At 40.7% G+C, this 26980-nt stretch overlaps 1 pseudogene across 1 annotated transcript; it reads left to right on the forward strand.

Annotated features, from left to right (window-relative positions):
* Positions 1-12787: 12787 nt before the first annotated feature.
* On the forward strand, positions 12788-13289 carry LOC310847481 (general transcription factor IIH subunit 5 pseudogene; annotated as a pseudogene). Its single transcript has one exon. The product of its transcript is annotated as a general transcription factor IIH subunit 5 pseudogene (transcript).
* The last annotated feature ends 13691 nt before the right edge of the window (positions 13290-26980 follow it).

Genomic DNA, 26980 nt, shown 5'->3' on the forward strand with positions numbered 1-26980 from the left:
AGAGCTTGGCTAGCTTTTCAGATACTTTTTAATTCAACGACTTTCTAAAGAAATGCCTGAAGTAACTGATATTATAGGTTGAAATCTTGTTTATTCTGTTATATTTTACTCCAATAAGACCCATTTATCCTAAATAGCACCCAATAAGGCAGACATGTATGTATAAAATATTTTTTAAAAAATGTGATCCCATTGAGATCCCAAGATGAAATATTGCAGGTAGCTCTTAGAAATGTTAAATAATCAATAAAAAGTTTTTGAATTTTTAAACTCATATTAATTTTTTTAATCACTTGTACTTAAATACTTAAAAATTTGTAACTTAAAGTAAGTCCACCATGTGACATAGCATATTAAAGCCCATGAAGTTCTTAAGAGATTGGTGTTTTTAGTTTTGACGTCTCTCAATTGGATGACATAAGGTACAAAAGTTGGTTCACCTGATATTGTTAACATTATTCACAGAAAAAGGCATTTAGTGTTAAATCTTCGTGGCTCCATTCCCCACCCTTTTAAATGCAGTCCTGACCCCCCACTATAGCCAGTGCTAAAACTTCCCTCTGTTTCAGCTCAGGATTGCACCCTGCACAGCGTATGTCAAAAACAAACTCACATACTAGGGACTTCTCAACAAACCAATCCATGTACAGTAGTACCTTGGGTTACATACACTTCGGGTTACATAAACTTCAGGTTACAGACTCCGCTAACCCAGAAATAGTACTTCGGGTTAAGAACTTTGCTTCAGGATGAGAACAGCAATCGTGCAGCGGCAGCGGGAGGCCTCATTAGCTAAAGTGGTCTTCAGGTTAAGAACAGATTCAGGTTAAGAACGGACCTCTGGAACGAATTAAGTACGTAACCAGAGGTACCACTGTATATACTGCTTACTTGCCAAAATGGCTTCTAAGAGGCTTACAAGTATAAAAACCAGTTATGAAAGTATTGGCCCCACATAATTAAAATAAACAATAAAACAGTTTCATCAAAGCATTAAAATAAGCACCCATAAATAAAATGTACAATAAAATGCCATTAAAACAGCACTGCTTAAAACCATAAGGAAAGTTCCAGTTCGCATATCAACCAATATTCTAAAACGCCCCAAGAATGAGGCAGATAAATGGAAAGCTCTTTTACAGAGGAAGAAAACTTCCAAGAAACGGGGGGACAGATTTTGAGGCAGCGCTCATTGAAACAATATGAGTAACCCTCTTTTAAGATTACCGCAAAGCCCTTCCGAGATCTGACAGACGCAGAGCCTCCTACTCAGCTCTTCCTTCCCCCATTCTACATTTATGAGAGTGTTTCTGTTTTGACACGGTAATAATGACCTGATGAGAAGAGGCATACTGTGAGGATTAATAACAACTTGACAAGATGTGACTAATGATGATGGCAGGTTTGTTGAAGAAAACCCAAGTACCTTGGTCAGATAGTGCTGAGGAATGCGGAGGGTGTTTGAAAGTGCACACATGCAGGGCGATGTAGCAGGCACTAAGGGGGCTCTGACCTTTAGCTGGCTCACTAGTCATCAAAACTAGATTCAGGGCAAGATAAACAGAATAGAAGCAGACTGTGAAGGGAAAAAAGAGGGGGAATGCTTGAAAACATATGAAGGAGGAGCTAACCTGATAAGTTGTGCATCCTTTTGCATTGTTTTGTACGTTTTGTTGTACAGTATTTTGTGCCTTGTGATTTGCTGTTATTTTGTTGATTATAGATTAGTGATTCTTTATTGCAATTGATAAGTGTAAACTGTTCAATTATTATTTGCTATTGTTTAATTTTGCCGTTTACTGTTGGATTTTAGTGGAATATTGGATATTTGTTTGTTGTAAGTTGTTTATTTTAAAGTTATTGTGACTTTTTATATAGGATCTGATTGTTACTATCAATGTTTGATGTATTATTATTATTATTATTATTTATTATTATTTCTGTTGGAAGCTGCCCAGAGTGGCTGAAGCAATGCAGCTGGATGGGTGGGGTATAAATAATAAATTATTATTATTACTATTGCCTAATACATTGCCACTGAATTCATGACCCCATTAAAATGGAACGCAGTTGCCAGTCAAGGAAGTAAAGACAAAATGCGAGGCCTCACACACTGGCATATGGATAACTTACACTCTTGCACCTAGTGACTAGCCTGACTCTTTCCAGCCAATCAGAAGATGCCTTGGCTGCAATTTTCCTGAGCTGAGAGTGACTCCAGGTGTAAGTGTAACTTCACAGCTGTGGAATTCTTCCCAATTAGCATACTGGCCCTCCTTAGCCTTGAAGCCCTGGTGCTGACTAAGTAACACAGGTGTAATAATAACAGTGAGAGCAACTTGCTGAGAGAAAAACTGCTCTCTCCTGCACTCACCTCTTTACCCAGAAGTCTCCATTCCTCAGAGAACCAATGTTTGTGAACAAGGCCTAATACAAGACCCCTCAGTATCTCGACAACAGAGTTTCCTTCCAGAGGTAAGTCCAACTTCGAGCTGCGTTCCCTGTGAGGGGGATAGATAGACGTGTCACAGGTTTCTTCTTTCCTTGGGGTTCACCTGCTGGTTTGAAAGTGCTTCACAGTTGAATGTACCTCCAACCCCTTTTAAAAAGCAGAATCAACCACAAAATGCTTGAGGGAAGAAATGGGCTGGAGATGTTGTCATCAGTTCTGACCGGTCAATGCTATGCACAGCCAGTTTCTACCAAGAGGAAACAAGTTCCCCACATCCTGAAGGTGATGCGTCTGGCGGGAAAGCAGTGAGTGGGCTTCCCCATTCAAAATATGCATGCAGCTAAAGTGAAAACTGGGCTTGATTTGATGTGACTTCAATTGACTTGAAACCCTCTCTGACTCTTTGTTTGCTTTCAACACCTTTCCCTCCTCCTGTATGGTGTAGTAAACGTTTCCTGTCTCGTGGCAAAGTTTCCATACAAATCCTTTTGTTTAGAAAAGTTTAGGTGATAAGTTTCCGTAGGTACTAATGGTTAGACAGTGACTTTTTGATACAGAAGTGTTGCAGAATATTCAGAATAATAAGCAGTAGCTCAGATAATGTGTGTTTGGGAATCTTCTCACCTCCCAGCAGATGCAGTCTGGGGATCTTTGTGAGAACAGAAGTGGATTATTGGGCTCTGTAAGCTTAACAGCATTGCAGAGACGCTGTCTCTCCCCTGAAGATCTGTTTGTAGGAGCAGAAAGTTTTGGCTGTCTGTCGGAATGATTAAGCGCCTTCACCTTTGTTCAATCCGTATATTACAGAATGCCTACCCCTATATTTGATTGTGTGAACAGGGCAAAACATGACATTTAGGCTGACCACATATCCTACCATACAGTGGACTTTATTTGGAGGAGTGCTATATTTAAAGGGCTGTCCAGTTGGAAGTCCAGCTTAAAGATGAAGAGCCATTAAGATTGGAGAGCAGAGGTCTTCACGTTGCCTGCTAACAGTTAACACTTGGGCAGTACACAGGTCACCAAATCTGTGGAATTTATTTATTTCAATTTATTGTACTTATTTCTGAATTTGCAGCGCTGCGTATGAATCAGCATATGCAAATTTGATACAAATGTTTTCCTTTTCTGCCTTTTTTTTAATGATTCATGGGGATACATAAGTGGCCACCCTAACTGCATGGTAGGCGTGATGAAAAAGGGCACACATTGACCAAGGTACATGTCATAAGTCAATAACTGACTTCTAATGGACCTCATACTCCCTTGCTGCTGGTGAAAGCATCAGCTAAATTCCACAGCTATCATCTTAGCATCTGTCTGCCTTGTTTTAACAGGCACATTGCTTTGAGAAGTATGGTGTGTGTCTCTGGGCTCCTGGTTTCAGACTGACTTGGAAGTGATACTCCTTCCTTCCTTGGCTGATGTGCTCCTGTGAAAAAGGACCAGGTTTTTTTGGAGGGGTGGTGGTTGAGGTTTGCATTCATTATACTTTCCATTCAGATTCATTTTCACTTAATAGCACCTTTCATCACAATGATCTAAAGTGACTTTTTATATAAGAACTACTATTAAAGGAAAATAGGGCGAGGAGAAAGAGAGAGAGAGAGAAGCCAGCAAATGAGACATTTCTGTGCCACTTCTTACAGACATTTGATTCAACAAGTAATAAAGGCCAGCTGCTTTGTCTGAAGTGTCACAGCAGGGTGGAAACGAGTGTGGAAGAGGAGAGAGCTGCTGGCAAAGGAAGAGCTCTGCTGAACTCTGCCAGGGTTATTATTAAATGATTAAGTTTTCACAAGAAGAAGAAAGGCTGTCTGCAGCAGTCCCAATGGCTGCAGGATAAACAGCTCAAGCCTTCAGCCAGCAGCAGCAGCAGGAAATGGAAAGGGGGCACTACCAGCCATCCTTAGGAAATGTGAGGTTGAACTCAACTTTTTTTAAAGGAAAGCTTATCTGGGCTCACCTCTCAGTCCAGACAGAGCCACTTGACTCTACATGTGCCCTGTGGAAGGGAGACACACATCTCCAAATGTGCTGTGGACACTTTAATTGTCATGAAGTGGGTCCAAGTACTGACTGATGTACACCTCCCTTTCAGACATTGGGGCAGTAAAGCACGTAAACCTGTTTAGCCAGAGGTGCAGTGGTAGATTTTGAAGTGCAGGAGCATCTTCAGGATGAACACCTCCAGGGAGAGTTCATAGCCTTTCAAAAAATGCAAACAGATGCACTGATCATGTGTTTGTGTGTGTATGTGAGGGGGTAGGAGATGAATATATAAGTTGCACATTTGTGTTCAGTATATAGCATGGTCATCCCCAATCACATGTTCTGGGCTACAATTCCAACATCCCTGCTGGTTTGCCAAAGGAATTTGTGGTCCAACCTTCTCCAATCTGGTGCCCTTCAGATGTTTAGAATTAGATTAATATCCAATTTATTCTGGTCAGCTAGCAGTCATAAAATGGTAAACTGGCAAAAAAGGACTTTGCATGTTGGACTTTGGCTGGGAAGACCTGGCTGGCCATGAAGTTCACTGGCTGAACTTGGCCCAGTCTTTGAGACTAGTCTATGTCACAGAGCTCTTATTAAGAGGATAAAGTGGGGTGCCCCATACCCATGCATGCCATGCTCAGCTCAAGTGCTCTGGCAAATGATCACATCACTTACACTCTGAAAAAGTGTCCTGCAGTTGCATCACCTCACATTTCTCTTCCATGACTACATTCCCGTGGCTTTCCACAGGCTATCATATATTAACAGCTATTATCAGTACTGTGATAAGGTAAGGGAATAATCCTACTGTGGTGCACACAGTTCAATTTCTCTGCATAAATCATACAAGGTTATTTGCCACAGCTTTTATCCATCCCTAGAAAATGTGCATCACTTTTAAATGATTATTATAAATTGGAGGAGTGAGGCTAGGCCCAAGGGGTAATCCTAAATAGTGCTGAATAATATTGTCAGACATCCCTCCTTCTGTATAATGTTTTCATATTCCAGGACAAAGTAGCTCCATAAAGCATCATGGATATTAAATCTGGTTCCTCAGAGCAGATCAAAATGTTCTTTAAAGGGTAATGTTTTGTTTAGCTGCCAATGCAAGATTTGAATTCAGGGCCACAGAACCCCACCCCAGACATAAACAAATACAACTGAGCTTATTCTTTCTGCTTTTCATGTGACCGTAACTGAGACCATCTGTGTTAAGAAACAATGTTTTGCCAGGGCTGAGGAATTTATTACCATTGTTTTTTAAGAATAAATTGTGAAATCCATTGCATATTTTAACCATAACAATATACAGGATGTTGCAAGTCTCTCTCTCTCTTTATTATTATTATTATTATTATTATTATTATTATTATTATTATTAGTTCTTTCTCCACCCTATCCTAAGGTCTTCAAGAGGATTTACAATAATTTAAAAACCCCAAAAATAGAATTGCATGTGGTTGGTTTTTTTGTTTTTTGTTTTAAATCCTCATAATGTTCAAAAAGATTTTTTAAAAGTACGGTAATAGCTAAACCTGAACTTACACCCTAGCCACAGTGATAGAAACTGTGGTTTTCTAGTAGTTGAAGTGAAAGGTGGTGGCTGCTATTTTGATAATGGTGACATCTGATGAACAGAATGAAAAACTTGGGTGAATGCACAGCACCAGTTCCGCAATGAACATCCATGTGGAACTCATTTCCACTTTTGCAAAGATAGAAAATAATGGAGACCGGCAAATGATTGATGCTAAATAGAAACAAATCCTCCTATAAGCACAAAGTGCCTAAAGTGCCCTTGTAGCACTGGAAATTGACTCAAATGAGATTTAATGTTGGATAATTATTAAAGACTGTGCACAAAGTGTAATCCCATCCTTCCACAGCTTGAAGTACAAGGATGCAGAATCACCAGACCTCTTACTTACACACCCTCAGCAAAATAGATTTCAGAATCATGCTCCCCACTTCAGAATGGTTTTCACTGTTTTCTCTAGTTCATGTGGTCCCTCCTCTTTTTTGTACTGTGAAAAAAAAACAACAGTACTGCTGTTGCATCATGGGATCATATCCTATCTTCAGCTGGTGTGCTGGTTCCTATATTGCTTTTACTGGTGCTTCAAAATGCAAGAGGTGCCTGAAAGAGAAGAGTGAGTAGCTGGCTAAAATCCTACTACTATTTGTTTCTCACCAAGAGGTCAGATTAACAGATGAGGGAAATGAGTAGGGAGGCAGGGTTATGGGAGGGAGGAAATGTGCCCCAGGAAACTATGACACTAGCTGACCTGCAGGTCAGGGAAGTGCCCCTATAACCCCTTTCTCCTTTCTCACAGTAGCAGGAAGATTCATGAAGACTACTCGGAGGCTATGGATATCTGGCACTGAGGAGCAGTGGTGCTGTGAGGGCAGGGCTTTGGGGCAGACATACAGGACCCCCATTCAGCAGAAGGGTAGTCAGGTGCAGCATGCACCAGTTTATCACATTTTGAAGGGAAGGAATACACTTTATGATCCAGAGAGGACCCTTATTCCCACATAGGACCATTAATTCCAAAATGTCATAACTATACTATGACTGATAATTTGTATAGCACATAGTCCGTTGCAGGGGGTTGGACTAATGTCCCTTCTGTTTTGGTCCCTTCCCACTGTACAAGTGCTGAGGTAGACTAGAAAGAGGAGGCTGTATCAGGTCTGAGAATGAGGTAAAGGCACATTTAGACCTGCCATCTGATTTAATGCAAAGTAATTATAAGCTTCTCGGCATCCCTCATTGCATCCCATGTATATAGTCATGGTTGACATGCGTGGCACTGCTATTGATGAAGATGTACTTTGAAAAAGAGCTAATTAATTCCATCTTAATCTATCATAGCTGATGAATCTCTCTCTCTCTTGTTACATCCTGCCTGGTTAAACTGGAAGTGTTTAATGCCTTGGTCAGAGAACAGCATAAGGATGTGGCTGAGAATATTGTCCATGGTTTCTTAACAAGCAGATGTGCCCAATGTAGCCTAACATTTCCTCAGTTGCCATCCTCATCATGAAACTTGTGAGTCATGTCTTATTTGTGTAAACATACTGTAAGCAATCTCTGAGTGATGTGAGATTCCAGGGGTTCCAGGCACTTACCCAGGGTTCAATTACCACAGCAGAGACAGTGGTGTCTTTATGATGTATGGTTTATTCACAGAGATATACAACCTGGGCCTAGAGTGGAGGGGTTCACAACCTTAACACCCCAAGAGGACCTTGCTTCTCCCATAGCCACAGCTTTGTATTTGAGGAGAAATCAGCCCTCTGCCTTCCTAGCTTCTTGCCTTACTTTTAGCTTCACATACTCTTTGTCATGGAAGGGAAGGTTCTTGAGAGAAGAATAAAAAATTGGGACTCCAGACAACCTGTTCATTAGGCATTCATTCTGATTCACTTGCACAAACCTTATGATAGACTTCTTCTTCTTCTTGTTGTTGTTGTTGTTGTTGTTGTTGTTGTTGTTGTTGTTGTTGTTGTTTACCCACCCTTTACCTTAAGGTCCCGGGGCAGGTTACAACAATCTAATAAACAATATTTATAAAATTTAAAAAACTCAAAATAAGAAAGAACACAGTCATTAAAGAAAATAGGATGGGTCCAAAAAGACACATCTCAAAAGCAGTGTCTGGTTTTATTGAGCATTTGTTCGGAATATTCATTCTGAATGCATCCTGATTTGCTTACATAGTTAGAGACCTTCCCATCGATCGATCATCCATTCCATACTTTTCAGTCTATTTCGCTGACACTATCCCAATTTCAAAAAGTTACTTCTTGTTTTTAAGTGGATTTGTTATATCAGGGCAAGAGAGAGCTTTAATCCACTTTAATTGGCCAAGCCAAAATTTCTGGCATGTGCTTGAATCCATCCCACAGAATACTGAGAGTCTGGAGGTGACCTAGATTGCACCAAGGTTAAAAAAGAAAGGAGGGTTTTTCTTCCTCCTTCCCATAATTCCAAACACAGTTTGGTCCTGATTTCCCTTCCTACTTGGCAAGTAGGATGGCCAATGCTTGTATTTTGCTTTACTTAAAAACAACAACAACAACACTGGTACCTGGACAGATCCTGGAACAGATCAAGAGCTGGCCCAAGAAAAGATCCTGGAATGTAGCCTGAGCAGGTTTTGGCAGGCTCTAGTTGCACCCAAGGCGTTGATTAAAAGCATTTGAATGCCACCTTGGATCCAAAGATACATCCCTGACCATTGGCTATGCTGGCTATGACTGGCAGGAGCTGGGAGTCTTACATCTGTAGGGCCACAGATTCCCCCTTGCTATTCTACAATAAAATAAAGAGTGGCTTCTGGTGGATTCAGAGGCAGTAGCCAGCACAAAATCTTAGTGTAAACCTGTGCATATCTAACCCGAAATAAGTCCAATAGAGTTCACTATACCTTACTCTCCCAGGTGAGTGTGTGTATTCCAGCTTTATTCTACTAGGTATGGAGCTTTAAAAATAAGGACGAAAGGATAAGGAAGAGTGGGGCAAAATGGGGGAGGAAACGGCCACCCTTTGCTTTTCTGCCAGCTGACTGGAAAGCAAAAGAATCCAGCCAGTCCAAGTGTTGTTGTTTTTTTCTGGTTGGTTGGCAGCCATATTGGCAGGACTTGCCAGAAGCAACAGCCCAGGCTGCACTAATTAAAGAAGGATTTCTTTTTTGTGTTAGTGGGCCCTCCTCTCTCCTTCTGGAGTTCTGGGTGGCTGAGTCTCTGGAGCCGCCCCAACAGATTATCTAACAGGGCCAATTCTGGGGAAATTCAGAAACACAGAGGGAACCTGGCAACTAGGAGTTGGGGGCATGTGGCTAATCTCATTGCAGATAAGGTCCAGCATGAATGTAATCACTTACCCACTGTCTGCTGGATGGAACATAGGAAGCTGCCTTTCATCCAATCAGATCAGTGGTCGTTTTAGATCAGTATTTCTACACTGACTGACTGTAGCTATCCGAGATCTCTTTGTGCGTGTTTTAGTTATGAGTGTCTCTCCTAGACCTACCTGGAGATGGCAAGGATTGAACTAAGAACCATTTGCATGCAAGGCACATGCTCTACCAGTGAACTGTTTCACCTTTGTCGCAACTTCATTCAGGGCTGGCGATATGATTGGCCCTCCACATTCGCTCTGCTGCAGTTAAACCATTTGGGTATAAATATATAACCACTCCACCCAATATGATTTTCCTTGGGCTCCTCACAGCCTCAGTAGCACACTATACTATTTACCCCTACACATAGCTGTGTAGAGCACTATACCTCTTTTTTCACTTGTAGAGGGCTAACGCACAGTCCTTATTCCTCCCTCTTCTATTATTTTATTTTTAATTTATTTCCTTCCATGGTAAAATGCAGTAAACGAGATAATGATGCTTTGGTGCAGGCTTCCTCAACCTTGGCCCTCCAGATGTTATTGGCCCGCAACTCCCATGAACCCTAGCTAGCAGGACCAGTGGTCAGGGATGATGGGAATTGTAGCCTCAAAACATCTGGAGGGCCAAGGTTGAGGAAGCTTGCTTTAGTGTGTGAAAAGCAGAAGCATCTTCTGGACTGTGAAGACAACTCTGGGAATATTGTGCTGCAAAAAGCCTTTACAACATTGGGGTTGGGGTTTTGTTTTGTTTTTTAGTATTGGGTGCCTAATTACCTTAGTCACAGCATGGCAGGCCTGAAGTGGCTCAGGGAGGCTGGAATTTATCAGGAAGACATTAGTCAAGGCTTGTATACTCTCAAAATGTTTTTCTATGTTCTAGTAGTCATATTTGAATGCTTTCAAATACCTGCTTGCTTCCTTGTTAAATATGCTTCTTTATTGAGTTTGTGAGACTAAACATGGGGAGTGTATGCCTTGTGATCCTTGGAGGAAAGATGGGATACAAATGTAATAAATAATCTCAGGAGAGAGGCTACATCAGTGCTCTGTCCTTCCTTTCTGCCAGGGTGCTCTTTTTATCCACTCATGAATGATCCTCTAGTGGACAATTAACATCTTCCAGTTTCAAAGGAGGGTTGAGATATGGATAATTTTCATACCTGTCAACTGGGACATCCTGTTTTCCCCCACAAGAGCATGACGGCCATTTTGGGCTCCTTGCTCTCGTGTGATTTCAGGCCAAGATCTTGCCCTAAAAAAAAGTGGGGTTTGGGGGTCCTCTCTCTCACTTGACTCACTTAAGTTCACTGGGTCCACTCTGAGTATGACATAGCTGGATAGAACCTTGTGAGTTTACTTTTAACATGAATTTGCCTGCCTAAAGCAGACTGCGTGTAGAAATCACATTCACTTGGGACAGTATTTCGAGTTTCAAATGCTGGGTGGCTTGATATTTCATAGTCTGAGACATATCCACGCTTCCTCTCTGCTGATCTCTGGCTGGTTTTTGGAGCAGATCCTTTTTCACGTTAGAGCACTGACATATTCTCAAATAATCCCATATTGTCTTGGCAGTAAACTTTGCTGCCTTGTGCAATCTTCTCCTGTAATGCATCTTCACACAATGGCCCTAAACAGATGGTTGTGACGTACCTTCCCCACCCCCATTAAGACATAAATGGAGTGGAGATACTCAATTACTTGATCGTAGGTAGACTGTTGTGGGTCACAGATGAATGGCTCTTTCATTTTGTACTCGTACTTACACCACCCACCTTTTGTCTTTGAGAAAAACCACATTTATATGCCAGTATTGTACTCTTTTATTTTCAAAAGACAAAGTTCCATCTGAGTTTAATAGGATGTCTCATTACCGCATCCTGATTCGTTGCTCATCATGCACTCTGAAAAAGAGCCTTTGTTCGCCTTTGCATCTTTGTGCATCCTTTATTTTTATTTTTTTTTTAAGTTGCTAATGTGCATATCAAGAGGAGGCCAGCAGAGGGGGTGCACATCTTCATGTCCTCCTCTGCATTCATGTTGCAATTAGTTTAATAAGACTAAGAGCCTTTTAAAAAAATAAAAAATTCTTAACTGCCTCTATTGCTTTTCTTTCTTTTCAGACAAATTAGGTTGCTATTTGTAAGGCTAGGGTAAGATCAGTGCCCTATTAAAGTACATGCCAAACCTTATGCTGGAGGCCAGCACTGCTGTCACTCATGCCGTTTTGTATGTTCTCTTCTTTGCCTGTGGCAACTCAGACTAGGTTGGCCAATTGCTAGAAAGAGAGGGAGAGGGAACGCAGCACCCCAAAAGAGGACACATACTCACAAAAGATTTGCAGATGCTAATATAATTGTATACAGTGGGTTCTCAAACTTAATCCGTTCTGGAAGTCTGTTCCAAAATCAAAGCATTCCAAAACCAAGGTGCGCTTTCCCATAGAAAGTACAGTGGTACCTCGGGTTACAGATGCTTCAGGTTACAGACTCTTCAGGTTACAGACCCCATTAACCCAGAAATACTACCTCGGATTAAAACCTTTGCTTCAGGATGAGAAGAGAAATTGTGTTGCAGTGGCGCTGCGGCAGCAGGAGGCCCCATTAGCTAAAGTGGCAGCTCAGGTTAAGAACAGTTTCAGGTTAAGAACGGACCTCCAGAACGAATTAGGTTCTTAACCCAAGGTATCACTGTAATGCAAAATGGATTAATCTGTTCCAGACCTTTAAAAACTCTCATGCTAGCTCTGTTCTAGCTCTAATCTGCCACAAGTTTCATAGAGTAGTGCCTATTTTCCATTTCTAGTTAGATGGGAGCAACATGGGTTTTCATTTTTATTAATTCTTGCTTAGTCCCGTTTGCTTTTTTGAAGAAGAAAAATGGAAGATAATAATACCAATATTGCCATTCTTATGTATTTATAATTTTATATTTACAGTGCCGGTTCTTGTGCTTGGGATTCTGCAGTTGTGGGACCCAGTTCTAAGAAAACATTTATTGCCTGTTTGAAAGGAAGGAGTACCCAATTCAGAGGTGAGCTACCCCTACCCTGTTAATGCAGGAAATCTTAGTCTTAGATTTTTTGTGTGTAGGACCTCTGGAACGAATTTAGTACTTAACCCGAGGTACCACTGTACAGTAAGTATTATTTTTGGTTAAAAGATGTATACTCCTTTAGCATCTTCCATAGGAATGCAATTTTTTTAAAGAATGTCAGCTAATTGAAGTGTACAGTATATCCCACCTGCCAGATTGGCCTGACAAAAGCTTATTATAATATAAAATATCTACCCGTACAGTAATATCACCTAATTTGGGGTGGAACACAGCTGCTGCTTGACACTCCCATGTCAGTCAACAGCAGTTAATAGCAGCATGTGAAGGAAGAACTCATATGCTGAATGGATCTTTCAGCAGGCATTTCAAGAAGCATTAAGCAAGGAGAATTGCAGTGGTAAATTTTGGTTGGTTAATCAGTGTGGAGAGAACCCATTCTGCTGTTACAGAAGTGCCCCAAGACCTTTAACAGCCTGTGTTATCCTGCATCAGTGTTCATCTCATAGAAATATCAAAAGGCAATGTTGCTGGTCATATAAAACAAATCAGAAAATCTGTTGGGAAGATGGTGAGTGTTTTGAAAGGAATACTTATAGAATGTGACTCAGCCACGAAGCAGTTTCTGCTGTACTTAGATGAGTCAAATACCCTAAGGGAGAAGTTCAGCATACAAGACTTTGTGTTAGCTGAGATGGTTTCCTTCCTGCAGGAGAGAATGGGAGAGTTAATGGACCAGACCTCTTTCCCTATTACACAAAAATAGAAAATGAGACTGAAATTGTCTGTATCGAACTGCAATCAGTAATGTCTAAAAAAAGAAAATCAAGTATTTTGAATCTGCCTTTCATAAACTTCTGATCCATCAAGACAAACAAAATCTAGCAGCTATCTGTGGTGGCTCACTAGGATGCAGTTAACCCGTCTTTTTTCAGTTCCAGGAAAAACAGGAGTTATCAAAAGGTAAAGTAATTTTATTTTATTTTACAGTGGTACCTCAGGTTAAGAACTTAATTTGTTCTGGAGGTCCGTTCTTAATCTGAAACTGTTCTTAACCTGAGGTACCACTTTAGTTATGGGGGCTCCCACTGCTGTGTGATTTCTGTTCTCATCTTGAAGTAAAGTTCTTAACCTGAGGTACTATTTCTGAGTTAGCGGAGTCTGTAAGCTGAAGCATCTATAACCTGAAGCATCTGTAACCCGAGGTACCACTGTATTTGTTTAGTGATTTCTCTCCCACTCATGTAGTGCCAGTGGGCAGCTTATGAAAATTTTAAACCATGATGTAATAAAATTCAATAGCCCATCTTGTCCAACATCCTACTGTCATAGCAAGCAGCACCAGAGTTCAACAGTGCTCTCCCTTCTTGCAGTTCCAAGTAGCTGGTATTTAGAGGCCTACTGCCTCCAGCAGTAGAGGTAGAACATAGCATTGTGGCTAGAAGTCATTGATAGCCTTATCTTCTATAAATTTGTTTAATCCTTTTTTATTTTATACCGTAAAATTACAAAAGAAAATACATATACACAGTGGTACCTCGGGTTAAGTACTTAATTCGTTCTGGAGGTCCGTTCTTAACCTGAAACTGTTCTTAACCTGAAGCACCACTTTAGCTAATGGGGCCTCCTGCTGCTGCCGCACCACCGGAGCACAATTTCTGTTCTCATCCTGAAGCAAAGTACCCGAGGTACTATTTCTGGGTTAGCGGAGTCTGTAACCTGAAGTGTATGTAACCTGAAGCGTAAATTAGGGCTGCCATATTTCAAAAAGTGAAAATCTGGGTTGCCATACTTCCGGATTTTCACGGACATTTCAGCAATTTTCACCCAGACTCTGTTTCCGAGGGCCGAATCCTGGCTATGTCTGGGAAATTCAAGAAGCATGGCAGCCCTATGTTAAATACATCTAGGGAGAAATCCCACATCATGCTATTCTGATTGCTTCGTTGGTGCAAGCATTTCTGTTTGTCAGATGGAACAATCTTCCCCTGTCCTCCCCCATATGCTGCTCTGGAGGTTTTCCTGACCTCCCAGAGCTGATTTTGGGGGGTGGGCAGGAGGCATGTATGTGGAGGAGAGAGTGTGGATGCTCCATTGTGTTAGTGGGAATCATTGCGCTGGTTCCCACCGGCACAACTATTTAGTTGAATTTGGCTCATCAGATTGTATCTAATGCTAGTCCTACTCAGAAGAGACCATTGAAATTAATGTATATGACTGTTGTGATTTTCCTCTTAGTTCAATACTTAAAATGGATAATCTCTGCCCATTTCTTTATTGCTATTAATGTGCAAGGTTCTGGGACCTACTTTTTATGATTGTAAGTTGTTTTGTTTTAATATTGTGTTCTAATGCTATAACATGCCGTGGGACCTTAGGGTGAAGTGTGGATAATAAACAAACAATAACTTGGTTTCATTGGTTTTAAAGGAGTTTACCTTGAGTAAAACTAGCACCAAATACAACCCATAATCTAATCAGATAATATGAGATGTGCATAAATATACCACTCTCTACTATCATAGTTCTGATCTGTTCTTCATAGTTATTTATTGCTGCAGCATATCTGTTCAAATGTTCCACTTCCATTGTTTCTATCTGAATAAGCAAAGTAAACTGCAAACCATCCCCTGCATGATCTCAGTTTACTTTATTTCTTATCTTCTGTAATGTAACATGCATGTTACTTTCACACTGCTAATCATCACCCAAGTTATATTTTCCATTGACTTTCTTGACTGTCTGGCTTTCTGCTCCCTCTCCACCCTCAGAAAGTTGTGCAACCAAAATAATAACAGCTGCCAATAAATTACAATACATATTAGTTCTACTTTCTGTTCAAATCCAAGCTCTTTAACATTAACTAATTCTACTTTTATTTCTATATAAGTCATCTCGCATCTTTTAAAAAATAAGCTACCAGTACAAATGACTACTGCAGCATTGCAACACTAGGATTTTTCTCAATGCTCACAGTATCAATAAGCAAGCACCTTTAAAGTAGTTCTCACTCAGATTAATAATGCACTGGTGACACCTGCTTTCCAAATATATTTCCACATACTTCTTGGAAGATTTTTCTTGAGAGTCTGCATTACATTCAACAGTAATAATCTTACTGAAAAGAAAATTCCATGATTAATTTTAAATATTTTTATATAACTTATCCCTACTGACTCTGCTGCTCTCTATTTTAAACACTGCTCCTCTTCTCAGTATTTGCTTGTTTGATTTCTGTAGTGTTCTTTCAGTTCAGTACGTAAAATGGATAATCTCTGTTCATTTTTTATTTCTATTAATTTTCCAAAAGTAAATTAAATTAGTTTTGATTAATGCTGTAGTCTTCTCAAGTTATACAGCTCCCAGTGATCAACAAATGTACTTCCCATCTCCTCCAACTTATAAGATTCCCATGGATATATTTTAGCTTCTCTTCCAATTTATTCCAATTAGGGCTGTGCCTTAGAGGTTCATAAACTGCTATCCGCTCCTTTATACTACACTATCCTGCTGCCAGGCAGGAGATTTGATTTATTCCAAACATGCAGATTTACTTTTACTATAACATTACTGTACAATTATACTTTCAGCTCTTTTTCTCTTGCCCAGGGTAAATAGTTCAGGGGCATTTTAATAGTCTGCTGTTCAAAAGATAATAGTGGTGTTAATTATCTTGTCTGATGCACTCTAGTAAGTCTAATAATTGAGCTGCATAGTAATATAACTATTAAGTTGCAGAAAAACTAATTGACTCTGCTTATTTTAAAATTGTTTTTCTCCCCTTGAATCATTTGCCATTTTCCATTTTACAAAAAAACATAACCTTTTGCCATTTTCTCACCTTACATTCCTGCATTATCATTCACAAATGTGGAATAAAAGCAGAGGTCTGGAGATTATATGCAGTTTCATTCAATAAATCTTTGCAAACCAATGTATCTTCCTTCCTTCTGTGTTTCTAGACCTTCCTGAATGTTATTAATCATGGGATTACAATGCATCCCTCCCAATATATCTCATTCAGGAGAGACACCCAGATGTCTAATCAGTTGTGTTTTCCACTTGTCAATAAACATTGTTTGTATCTCCTCTCAATGATATGGTGTGACAATTCCCCAAGGAAACACTCAGTGTGTGAAGTTTCCTTTCCTTCCACTGAGTGCCCCCCAAACTTTGCCCTGGAGGGGCCCCCACAACTGTCTGAAGGTGATTTTTTAAGATGCATGAGCATGTGGGTGTAGCTGGGACAAGAGCAACAGCAGCAGATCTTTTATGCACATGGAAGTCCTGATGCACAAGCAGAGCTCCAGTGTTGAATACAGTCCAATGTTGGATACAGATACATGAGCAAGTAGTAGATATATGTGAAGAATGGAAACAAAAAAACTAGCAAGAAAATATATTTTACACAACCATATTTAACTTATAGTAGTGGGAAAATATTGCACAGGGTCCAGAGCTTAAAACTGTAGCTTTATTTACTGTGGCAAATGCACGCATATATTATTTGTTGAAAACCTTATGATTATCTTACCTGCTTCAGTGCTTTTTTCCACCTATTTCATTCTGCTTTGTGAGGAACTGAGAAAGTATGGCAAGATCATGTAATGAGCCCTGGCTACATAAGCCTACTTAATTATCAAGTAATATTATGCAACTCCTGAACTGGTTTTTTGTCCTTATCACTACACAAATGTGTGGCTTGCCATAACAGCTCCGATGCTTGAAGATCTTGGCAGCCTGCTCATTCTCTTAGTCACATCTTCCTGCAAATAGTAGTATTATTTGCCTGGGAAAAAACCATATGTTCTTGTAATACATGTTGTGATAAGTCGGCTGTTCCCCACTCCCAGATTATTCAGCTTGGGTTTAAAAGCACCCTTCAAACCATTCTTCACAAAGACAACATTAAGAACTTTTAAATGGTATCACAAGATGTAATCAAATGATGATCAGCTGGCTTTTGTGGAAGTAAGACTACTTCTTTACTAGCTATTTTTTTCTAGATTGGATATAATTTATTCTTTGTTATCACAAAGATTTCAGGCACTGTGTCACTGCCAAACTACTATGTTCTAGGGTTTTCTATGTTACTGCTTAAGTCCTGTGATAGTTTTTCTTGAGTATATGCACTTGTAGCATTAGCCTGTCCTGTGTGGACCAGCAAAGATCTCTTGATGCACCTGAGATGATGAGTGGTCTCTGATGCAGTTTATGATGTGGTTGCTGATGCATTGCTTTGCCTAGGCTTCCCATTTTATTTTTCCTAGTACAGCAGAAGCAAACCAATACATTCAGGGCTATCAGTGGCTACTAGACATGGTTGCTTTGTTCTGCCTTCACTGTCAGAGGCAGTATGCCTCTGAATACCCATTGCTCGGAACCACAAGTGAGGAGTGTGCTGTTGCACTCAGGTCTTGCTTTCAGGCTTCCCAGAGACATCTGGTTTGTCCCTGTAAGAACAAGATATTGGGCTAGATGAGCCTTTGGGTTAATTAGATCCGGCCCTACTATTAGACAGACTGGTCACCTCAGTCAGCTGATTTTGGTTGTCATGGAAAGGCAGCAAAATGTAATGTATTTGTTTATTGTATTTTAAAACAAAATTCCATAGAAGGAAAGGTGTGCTTTCTGTCTCAGGTGCCAAAATAACTTGAATAGCCTTGTGTACTGTGCACAATTTTAAATTAAAAGCCTATACCAGTTATTCCCCGCCAACCCAGGATGGGAAATTAGTTAAACGTGGACTATAATAAAAATATTTCCAAATGTTCTTTTACTAACTGGTATAGGCTTTTAATTTAAAATTATATTTTGCATTTTATGGTTATGTTCTTTGGTTAATTAATGTGTTGTACTGAGAAATATTAACCGCTGATCATTTAGAACTTTGAAATGGTATTTTTTAAAATAGTAGTGTTGTGTTTTGATGATATATATAGTAAGCTTCTTTACAAGAACAATGTGCCCTAAAAATGCAGACTGGAAAACCATTTAATAAATCTGTTTCCAGTTGTTTGTGGTGAATTAGCACTAAAGGCCCCTGAAGTTGAAAGGACCCAAGACAGAACCATATATGGCTCAAACATTCAAACTGGAGTTGTGCAGGAGAACTTGTTTTGGAATGGACCAACCCCATAGTTGGCAGGGGTGGGAGGGCTTGAATTGTTAGGTATCTATATAGATCTGTCTGAAGCAAGCCAAAAGAACAAGAGATTATCAGTGCACATTCTTGTGTTTCTTCCTAGAACATAGAAAATGGAGCATTTCATTTCTGATGGGCCAGCCTATCTTTATAACCTTAAAATACTGCCAAGGTTGTATAACTTGCATTGTAGAAAAGCTGGAAAACATTACAGAGGCAACACTGCTGAGGAATAAAAGAAAACATCACAGGTTATTGCCGTCCCAGTCCAGATCTCGAAATTGTCTGTTGCCTGTCTTGAACTCTTCGTAGTCTCTCTTATCTGTGGAAATACTTTGGACATCTTTTTATCTGAGCCAGATGGTCTCAGAATAGTTTCCTATCATTATTCCTTTGCTCTTTTTTATTTCAATCCAAACAATTTCTTCTCTGCTTGCCAAACTATATATTGTATGACATTCTTTCTTCAGACACACTGTGTCTCAGTCTTGGCATGCTTCCACCTGCCCTGTTGTGTCTTTCGCTTCTATAAACTTTCTGTTTCAGAATTGTGTTATCCCATCTGTTTTTACTCCAGTTCTGTTCTCTGTTAATCCTATTACATAATATATTGATTAGTCACAAAACAGAAAAAGATGAATTCCATGGATTCCAGTAGAAAAGAATATGAGATGATCTGGACTATATTTTCTGTCCTTTTCTCCATAAAATTCTAAAGAATTAATTAGTTTGCAGCTTAGGGTCTTTATATCCCAGGCCTTTATATCCCAAACTGCCATGCTTTTCACAACCACCTCATTTCATCCTGGGGATAGACCCAGGATCACTAACTAAAGTTTATGCATGAGCAGATATTTTAACCTGAGTCTCTCTTGTCCTAGCCCAACAAACCAATCACTACAGTATGCAGACTTTCACCAGGTAGGCACACACATTTTGTTCTAATTAATTTTGTCTTATAATGTTGTCTTATTCAGTGCTATTTTTCTAGAAAAAGAGTTACTAGAACTCACCACAAACACCTCCCTTGGTGTCTTAGAATGGCAATGGCGAGTTGTGGCTGATGAAAACCCTGGTCTTATTATAATTTTGTCTTTATTGTATTCATTAAAATTAGGCATATAATCTGCTTGTAGCTCTGTATTACATGTGTGTTGAATCCAAAAACTGTGTTTTAAAAGAACAATATGGTCCACTTTCCGTTATTTAGAAACAAATAATTTAGTTTCCTTTAGTCTTACTGTGTGAATGATTAGTTGTTATCATTTAGTATTTATTTATTTATTTAAAATAAAATATTTTAAAATATTTCGTTTTTTAAAAATATTTTTTATTAGTTTTTAATATGAAACACTTTTATTTTATAATATATGCTAGACAATTTATTCATGCCACATCAAAAATATTGTCTTACTTCTCCTTTGTTTTTATTATTAAGTTTACTCTTTACACAACTGAATTGTGGTCATCATTGTTGGTGGGATCTAATGCAGCTTTTTAGAATGCTATGACTGCCCAGTCCTGACCAAACTTTGGTATTCATTCACCAGCTAACCCACTCAAAGCCTTCTCCTCCTGGAGGAAGTTGCTAAGCAAGTCATTGTTATTGCTGGTAATGCCTTTCTGAACTACCGGTATGTGGTAATCTGGCACAGCACCAAGACTAACACTGTAGCTTTGGCTAATAATTATTATCTAGAGAAGAACGTGGGAATTTGTGTGTGCCTTTCTTGGTCTTCGTGACACAAATCTGCGGTGCCTCTGTTTTGTATCCAGTACCTTTATTCTGTACACCTGATATGTGCAAGCTGCTGGGACTTTCTCCTGCCTGTGTTGATGGTACCAATAGACAATGTGGGGATTTGGAGAAAGTGTGTACTAGGTAAAGGTACCCCTGCCTGTACGGGCCAGTCGTGTCCGACTCTAGGGTTGTGCGCCCATCTCACTTAAGAGGCCGGGGGCCAGCGCTGTCCGGAGACACTTCCGGGTCATGTGGCCAGCGTGACGAAGCTGCTCTGGCAAGCCAGCACCAGCGCAGCACACGGAAACGCCGTTTACCTTCCCGCTATAAAGCGGTACCTATTTATCTACTTGCACCTGGAGGTGCTTTCGAACTGCTAGGTGGGCAGGAGCTGGGACCGAAAGACGGGAGCTCCCCCCGCCGCGGGGATTCGAACTGCCGACTATGCGATCAGCAAGCCCTAGGCCCTGAGGTTTTACCCACAGCGCCATCTGCATCCCTAGTACCTAGTATGTACTAGTACACATATAATACTAATTTTGTTTTGCTTGTCATTCAACCCAAGTCCTACAGTGTTGCTGTTTTTTTAGGGGGACTTTTTGGTAGCATCCAGGTTGGAATGGGTATAAAAAGACATGTGGCATCTTTTAAATTATGTGGGGCTTAAAAAATATATAAACAATTTTACATCCCACGAATTTCAGAAAAAGAGTCAAACAAGTTTAAACCTCTCCCAATTGAAATCAGTAGGACTTAAGGGAGTTTAACTGTGTGACTTTGATAATATCTTTCAGTACACTCAAAGGTAACTCTATGTCCTTGCTGCACAATACATCAACCAAAAACATAGCACGGGCAAAACATAGGCAACTTCACACAGCATCTAAAAGCTAATTGTAATTCATACTCGGTATGTGCCGAGAGATTTTCTTTCAAGCCTTCTTTCTGTTCCCACATTATTCTCTTCCCTTTGTTTGTAGCAAAAAGAGAGGTATGGCTGCACATCTCAATCAAATTCAGTTTATAACAATACTCTCAAGGAACAGCCTGATTTCTTAAAATGGTCAAAGTCCTGCAATTCTAACAGTTGTTTATGATTATTGGACTATTGCGGCTCTCTAGGAACACACATAAGGAGATCCCCGCTCCATCAGGTCAAGGTTCCATCTAGTCTAGCACTCTCTTCTCACAGTTGGCCAACCAGAGGCTCATAGGAAGCCTGCAAACCGGACCTGAGTGCAGACAGCACTCTCTTTACCTGAGATTCCTAGCAATTGGTATTCGGAAGCATACTGCCTCCGACAGTGGAAGCAAAGCATAGCCATCAAGGCTGGTAGCCGTTCCTTTTGTCTTCTCTGGTTGCACAGTCAAAAACCAGCCTGCATTTACTGTATAGTAGATATTGCTGATGAACAGCTTATTATTATTAACGTTTCTATACCACCCTTCATCCAAGAATCACAGGGCAGTTTACAGTATAAAAACACAATAATACATTCCATAGTAATAAACAAAAACAATACCCCCTCCCCATATTTGGCTTAGAAGCTGCTCCCATTATCAGAGAAGTACTGTATTCACAAAGAGGGCATGAAAAGGGCATTAGAGAGTGGCACAATGTATAGGTCTTTCTGTATTGACGCCAGCAGCCTTGAAGCCAAGATGGGGGATTTTGAGATCCTGGCCATAAAAAAGCCTCCCACACATTTTTATGTCCTTGTGTTCATTTCCCAGCTTTGCGTGATCACTGAACTCAGAGTAGCATACCTGTGGTTCCTATGAGGTTATCTCTCCAAGTACTGACCAGTAGACCTGTTGAGTTCAATTAGCTGGTGGCTTCATGTGCCTTCAGGCCACATCCTCGATAACCATAGACATTATGGGCATACATACCCGGTAACATTCCTCAGATGAAAGTTATTTCTCACTCCTCCAACTCCTCCTCGTCCCCATATTTTTGTGTTCCCTCCTTCAGCGGAGCATTTCCTATCAGAAGAAGTACAAGTGCCGCTGCCACTACCACCAGCAAGGCACAGCAAACATGCCCTCCACCGTCTTGAGGAAACCCCTTAATCCCAATTTTATTTTATTTTATTCTTTGGTAGGTATACAAAAAGAAAAACACACGCCAATACAGTGGTACCTCGGGTTAAGAACTTAATTCGTTCTGGAGGTCCGTTCTTAACCTGAAACTGTTCTTAACCTGAAGCACCACTTTAGCTAATGGGGTCTCCCACTGCCACCGCACGATTTCTGTTCTCATCCTGAGGTAAAGTTCTTAACCCGAGGTACTATTTCTGGGTTAGCGGAGTCTGTAACCTGAAGCATCTGTAACCCGAGGTACCACTGTAAATGAATCTTAGAAAGGGGCAAGATTAGACACGGACACAGGAAGTGTTTTTAATATTAAAAAAAAGAGATTCCTCCTTTCTTTCTGCCTCTCAGAGCTGGCATCTCACTTGGGGCTGGGCCTTGGCGGTAGCGGCCGCAACCTTACCTCCTCCTTTCCCGCTCTCCAGCAGCTTCTATGAGCTGTCCAAGGGAGGAGGCTGGCAGCGGGGGTCATGGAGAGACAACAGGATGCTGCCTCACAGCCACTGCTACTGCCATCGTTGCCGTTTAGGACAAGCGCTGGCTCATTCTCCTCCCTGAGCTTGGCAGCAGTGGCACTGGCGGGGGAAACAGGGACATTCCGGGATCTAATCAGAAGCCAGGATGGCTTTCGTAATTCCGGGACTGTCCCTGGAAAATCAGGACACTTGGAGGGTATGTGGCATATCAGAAACCGAATGGAGCAAATTAAACACTTTTTTTAAGCAAAACTTGTTTGGGGATTAGGGAAGTGAGCCAATTAGCAACAGGCACAGCCAAAGTCGTCTTGTAACTTGCAAAAAAGAAAAGAATAAGAAAAGAAAATCTCTCCAAAACTGAACTGTATTATTGCTTTCCATTATTAAACTCCAGGGGTGGGGTTGGTTTCGCAAGTTCAAAGTAGAAGCTGGCTGTGCCTGATGTTATTTGGTCTGTATCACCAAAAATACCCTCCTCTGATTAGGGAATCAGGGCAGATTTGAAGAATGGTTGGACATGTATCACTGGAAAACATTAAATCTAGCCCCTGCATTCTATATGCTGTAACTGTCTTCACCCTTGTGTTACCTGATGCATACTGAATCTAAGTATATATTCACAGTGCAATCCTATATATTTCTATTCAAAAGAAATCCCATTTAGCTCAGTGGTTCTTATTCCTGGATAAATGGGAGGAAGATTGCAGCCTTAAAAGACCCACCTTGCAGCTTACATGGTTCATTCCTTGTCTTTCATTGCAGCTGTGAATGAGGATGACATCTGCAAACTGTGCCTCTGTGCCTATCTAAATATATAGATGTGTCTATATATGGCATCTGAAAGCTGTGCTTTGCATTCACTTTTAATGGGGACGGCCAGGTATGTTTAAGGAAGAAATAATTAGTTCATGTTCTCATTAGCTAGCAAAACTAAAAATCTGTGATAAAAATCTGAACTGGAGAGTGAGTGATAAGTATTCTAATCCTATTTGTGGGAGAAGGGAAAGAAAACCAGCTGGGAATTGATCTATCTACATTTGCAACTCTTTGTTGTTTTAATTAAGTCTAAAAGAGCCCATATTATGCAATTTAGAAGTCTGTTGAAATACATATATAATTGTAATTTTAATTCTGTGGTAATAATCAATGAATTGCCATTTTAATTATCTGGCAACAATCAACTGAACTGCTAATTGAAAGAATTAACCAAGAATTAACCAAAGGGAGTTGGGGGGGATAGGGGATGCCATATGCAACTGTGTTCATTGTTAATGAAATATCACTGTACCTTTAATGCAGATATAAGATATCCCCTATTTTTAGAAGAAGTATGTTCTAAGCAGGGTCTGGTCTGGATCTCATGGAATGGCAATTCTATCTTGAAGAGAAGGAATAAGGTTTCAATTTTTCCTGGCACAAAACTGCTTACTGCTCAATCCTGAGTTACACCTGCTGGCTGAGGATAGGATCACTCCTAAATCCCCCTGTACCGTAGAGGCAGAATATATACTGGCCCTGTGAATCTATGTTGGCATAGTGACATGTTTGTGCTGGTGAAGGCACAACATTATGCCAAAAAGAAAAGAAAAGGTGGTGTAAGTGAAAACATTCTTATTAAATTAATGGAGAACCCCAAGGTGACTCTGAGCTCTATCCAAACAGAGGATAGGATTCCAGCTACGGTAACTCTTCACAACTACGGCTTAATAAGGAAACACAGATCTCACAAATCTATGCTTATGACTACAGGAACTTAGAATGCACTTCAGGAGACTTTGGTAAAGGGGAGCTTAGCAGGGAGGGAATGTATCAAACAAAGGTGTAGGGGTACTTAGTAGAGAGGTAAAGGTAAAGGTACCCCTGCCCGTACGGGCCAGTCTTGACAGACTCTGGGGTTGTGCGCCCATCTCACTTAAGAGGCCAGGGGCCAGCGCTGTCCGGAGACACTTCCGGGTCACGTGGCCAGCGTGACATCGCTGCTCTGGCGAGCCAGAGCCGCACACGGAAACGCCGTTTACCTTCCCGCTGGTAAGCGGTCCCTATTTATCTACTTGCACCTGGAGGTGCTTTCGAACTGCTAGGTTGGCAGGCGCTGGGACCGAGCAGCGGGAGCGCACCCCACCGCAGGGATTCGAACTTAGTAGAGAGGGAATGTGTTAAACAGCTAAAACGGCTCCTGGTATCAGACAATTCGATCTAAGTTTATCAATTAGTTGGTTGTTAGTAAGGAGTGGCATTCAGGAGAATGTAAGGTAGACTTACATTGTAAGGTTTACTCAGAATGCAGATAAGATGGAGATAGCCCATGCAAAGTGCAAATCCCCTCTCTCTTGCTCTTTGACCCTCCCCTCCCCTCTGCCACAGTAAAAACTATTTCCTCCCCCACCTTTCACTGGATGGAACAGGCTCCTGCAAACCCCGTCTCTCACCCTGTGACCCATCCGCCTGTCCACGCAAACCCAAGACTCCACCGTAACAGACCCGTGCAGTGCAGACGACCTCTCTTGCTCTCCTAGACCCACTCTCTGCCTGCAGAAAAAATGTGCTCTCTCAAACTCCCGCTCAGGTTCTTTCTCTCCTCCTCCCACTGGACCCACCCACTGCCTGCAGTTTGGAGGAGGAGGAGCACAAAAATGGGAAGAAGGTGTCCCATTTGAAGTCCAAATGGAACAAGGGGCACTTTTGTCCCAAAAAAGGGATGATCCCAATTTTCTAGGGATGGGTGGCAACCCTAAGTTCCATATACTTAGAAATTATGTAACATTGTGGTTTGCAATAGAAATAAATTACAGCAAAACATTTCTTTGTTGAAGGAATGTTCTCAAATGAGCAGCTACAGGCAAGTGTCCTCTCATCACCATGCCCATCCCTATGTTATAAGCATTGGCCCAAATCCAGATGAACTTTGTTGTGATTATAGTCTCATAGAACCCAGGGGTGGGGTGGGGGAGTTAAGGATGGCTTTCAGTGAACTCTCATAACCAACTTGAAAGCTGAAATGAGTCAGAAATATAAACTTAAAAGTTGGTAAGGGAGGAGCTTAGTATAACCCAAATATTATATATAAAATATGAAACAAAATTAAGAACTGTGGTCCTGCTGAACTAACTTTCAGGAGGGTTGCGCAAAACAATCACAGAGAGTTTCTTAAGGTCAATGAAAAAAAGCAACACAATAATTATGATGAGTAAATAATACTATTTACTCAATGTGTTACATTCAGAAAGAGCTACTGGGAACCTGTTTTATTTATTTATTTTATTGCTGGGCAATGGGTGCCAAACTTGGTTATAAAAACACTAGCTTGGGGTGTAGGGTGGGGTAATTTATTACTGCCAGCATTTACTCCAGTGAGTAGATACTGTACAAGAGGCTGCTCTACATTATTGCAAATTATTTTCTGACATCCCAGGAGAGTATTTTACCACTTGGATGTCTAAGAGGTGTTTCCACCCCCCACCGAGGTTTTGGCCTATCACATTCTCTCTCATTCAAGTTGCACATCCCAAGACAGAAGCTGTCACTGTTTGTTGCTAAATCAGTTAGGCTTTTACATGCACGCCTGTATTTTTTTTCCTGGTGCTTTGTAAATGTTTTCTCAAGAGTAGGCCACCTCTTGTGAAAATGTGTGAAGCATTTGAAAATGTTCACCTTTCAAAAATGAAATATGCTTACAGAATATTAAACATCCCAGTTTCCAGGTTTGATATACAGGGCAGTTATTTTTTATGGAAGAAAGAACAGTGATAGTTTTAAACAAAGCTAAATTTATTATGCTTATAGCTCCAGGCTATACACACACACACACACACACACACACACATATATATATATATACACATACATATATATATACATATATACATATGCGCCCAGCTAAAGCAAGAACAGGGAACACCATTTTTTGCATCCTGTTGTTAGGGGAAAGTTCCTAGAAGGAATTCTTGCACAAAGGGTGCTGCGAAAGATTTAATAACAATGGGGTGCAAGGGCGTAGGCGGGGGGCAGGGGGATCCACAAATATTATTAAAAAGTATTGAAAGTACTCAATAAACTGAGGTTCTGCTGCCCTCCCCACCACCAGCAGCCCGCCTCCGTGATTTCC

This window comes from Podarcis gaigeae, assembly GCF_964106915.1.
Source record: "Podarcis gaigeae genome assembly, chromosome: 6".
Taxonomy (NCBI): domain Eukaryota; kingdom Metazoa; phylum Chordata; class Lepidosauria; order Squamata; family Lacertidae; genus Podarcis; species Podarcis gaigeae.